Here is a 3,778-nt window from a genome sequence, read left to right on the forward strand (position 1 = left end):
TGAAAGCGCGAGCATGTATGGTGTGGCGGGGATTCGAACCCGCGACCCTCAGATTGTGAGTCGAGCGCTTTATACTGTGTGTTTAAAACGTACACAGTTTACATTTATAGTGTGTTTAGAACATACACATTTTACAACTATACTGTGTGTTTAAAACGTACACAGTTTACAATTATACTGTGTGTTTAGAAGGTACGTACAGAGATTAGTTTAAACCTCTTTTACTAATCCCGTACCACACCTTTTAGCATTCTAAAACTTCTTTTCCATGATTAATATTAATTGGTTGAAAATGACTTCATTTTGTGATCAATAGAACTGACTGTGCTCAGATAGTTAACAAGATTTCTCTGCTTAGCTGCAATCCTAATGAACAACTTTAAGTTTTATAAGAAAGAAAACTGTCTAGATAAGTGTCCTTTTGTATTTAACTCCTTCCAAAAATATAGGTAATCTTCGACAATATTTTGTCATCTTTCGAAAACTTTTTACACATTACATTCTTTAGCACTACCACAACCAGCATATCAGGTTCACGGTTGAACAACAAACATAAAGTATTGTTACCATTCTTTACTAGTTTTAACAATGATGCAAGGGAGGGATACGTCATAAACTTGAAAACTCCAGTAAAATAAAATAATAATAACGACAAAACGCTAGCGCTTTTGACAAATAGAACTGTCGTTACCTCTGTGAAAGACAGATCAACTTGTAGAGAGCGCTAGTTGTTTCGTTTTTGTTACTATGAACCAGTTTATACTAACATTTTAATAGTTGTTGACTTGGACTTGGAGCGTAGTTCTGTTTTCGTGCTAACAACTAGCGTGGGGCTTTAAAAGCTAGCTTTAATTAAAAGAACAATTACGTTTCATCAAAGCAAGAACTACATATCTTTTACCAACGAACAGTGGGATTCGCTGTGGCATGTAACGCCCCCATGGCTGAAAGGGCGAGCATGTTCGGTGATGGGGATTGCGAGTCGAACGCCCTAACCACCAATCCATGCCAGGCGTACTTAGAGTGTAATTCTGTCTTTAAGTTAACAACTAGCATGGGTGCTTAAAGCCAACTTTGATTAAGAGAAGAAGTACGTTTCATCAAAGCACGAACTACAATGTATTAGGTTCTTGCGTAAGCCGAGACATGTCTAATCGAACAGCGGTATAAGCATGCTATATATACTAAATTTTCTGCAACATCTCCCACTTCTTAAACTCACAGTTCTTCAATAATTCCAAATATGTGGCAGTTTTTCAGTTTTATTTCATGGCCAGATATGAGCAAGATGTATTTCTACACAGATTCCTGTCTCAAATAACTTAATTTTTCCCTTCTATATTTAAAGTTAGCGGTATTAAAGGCCAAAACATGCTCGTTAGAGTCGTACAGAATGCTTTCGATAAGCAGTATTGCCGCGTGACTGCAGACTAGAATGAACGAGGACAACAGAATAAGTACAGGAACAATAGAGGTATGTCAATTGGATTTTCTGTTTCGTTTCGGTCAACCTTCATCATTATGACTCAAAACGAAAGTTTAACTAAGTACAAATGAAAACCTGGGTTCAGTGACTATCCAAATCTTGGGAAGCTTTTACTACGTTTATGATTTTGGTTCCAATTTTCAATAATCTTCGTTAGAAGCATGAGAGAAATAAATGTAACATTCCGTGTAACAAATGACATAGAGATCTATGAGGGAAGTTTTATATATTATGTTATTAGTTTACTTCAAACTTGATTTTATTTTTTGAAAGATGCTACGATATACATATGTAGCATTTAATCACATCATCTATTCACCTAAAACTTTTGTGTTTCATAATAATCTATACAGCTTGTTTGTTTGTTTGTTTTAGCGCAAAGTTACACAGTGGGTCATCTGCGCTCTGTTCACCACAAGGAATCGAACCTCAGAGTTTAGCGTTGTAAGTCTGTAAACTTACCGGTGACCAACCAAAAGATAATAAGCTATACAATTAGAAAATGATAATACTTGCTTGAGAATATGAACATTTTTAACTACAAATAAACATATATATATATATAAAGAGTCAAATTATACCATCTGCGTTAAAATCATGTATATGAAAATTCAATGCTATATAAGAATGATAAAAAAACGTTTCAAAAATTAAAACCAATTGCTCAAAAGAAGAATTAAGACAAATTTTAGAAATGTTCTTCGTAGCTCAAAATATTGTATTGTTTAAAAGAAGCAGATTCCAAAAGCAAACAAAAACCATCAAATATCGCGCCAAGAACAAAAGAAAACAAGGTAGTCAATAATTATAATATTTGTCAGGAATGTGCAAAATGTATAATGTGTAAAGGAAAATGTCTGTGGCAATAGCTCACAAAGGCATTTGGAATAGCACGTCTATCAGACAAGTTGTTAGTTTACTTTGTCTCGGCCCGATTTATACTTGAACGACACTAAAGGAGGAGGGTAGGTGCTCAATTATTATTGAATTTTCTAGGTAAGGGTTTTATAGTTCTTGTTATATTCTAATGACAGTCTACGGGGGAGGTTGGGTGTGTAAAAATTGTGGGTGTTTTTTAATAACAGATATTTCTGTTATGATTATGACTCTTAAGTTTAACATAATTTAATGAAATGAAATTAATGGTTTTTAAGGCTAATTACCATACCCAGAACCGGCTGAGGACGGTGAGTGGTAGTGGGGTTTGGGATATTGTATGTCTAGCACCGGAACCTTGGCCTCTATTTGGTATTAGGATTTGGGACATTGTATGCTCTAGCACCAGAATCATAGCATTTATCTGATTTTCTTTGCTAACTGTCCTGTTTTTCATCTGCGTTTTCGAATTATCTTTGATAGGCGGGCTATTCCCAATGATTTTGAAAGCTATTGCTGGAGACATTTTTCCTTAAACAGTATCCCTTTTGTACTTTCCTGACAAATGGTATAATTCTTAATTATCTTGTTTTTTGCATTCTTTTTGAGCAGTGGTGGTTCATTTTTGATGTTTTATTTTTGTGCTGTTTCTGTTAAATATTCTAATATTTTAGTTATGAAAAGGGTTTTGGAAATGTGAGATAGATTTCGCTTGATTTTGTTTTACCGACCCAGCTATGTGTATTTGTATTTACTACAAAGCTACTAAGAACATATACCACCGCTTCTAATTATGAACTACTGGCCAGAGGGAAGATGGCAGCACCCTACCAACCACCAGCCATGCTAAAAGACTGACTATAGTTCTTATAACGCACGGATTCGATCCCGACTCCCCAGATCCGAAATCCAGATATTTACCACAGCCATCTACCTAGCTATAGCTACACACACATACATATATATATATATACACACGTATGGAACTCAATTTTCGGTCAATACATTAAAATAGTTGTACACTTAATTTTTATATCTATATTTTTTTTTAATGAACAAGCTTTTAACCAGATGATTTGTATTTCTACCGAAGCCAATTTTTCTTCGAATATGGCTAACTTGTATCCCTTCTCTCCCCAGTGACTTGACGGTAAGTCTGAGGACTAGAACGCTAAAACAGGGTTTCAATACCTGCGTTGAGTAGAGCACATTGGGTAGCTTTGGAACTTACAACAACAACAAAAACCTATGTGAAAATACTTTTTGAAACAGTTAACCACACCTAGCTTATACTCCTTTACTTTCTGTTATATTGATGATTCAATTTTTTTTTTCTTTTTGTTAAGTTAAATTTTGGTCCCTCCTTAAACTTAATCTCACAGAACTTACGTTAGAACAAAGTAAAAGTAACAAATT

The sequence above is a fragment of the Limulus polyphemus genome, unplaced genomic scaffold (assembly GCF_000517525.1).
Source record: "Limulus polyphemus unplaced genomic scaffold, Limulus_polyphemus-2.1.2 Scaffold1415, whole genome shotgun sequence".
NCBI lineage: Eukaryota > Metazoa > Arthropoda > Merostomata > Xiphosura > Limulidae > Limulus > Limulus polyphemus.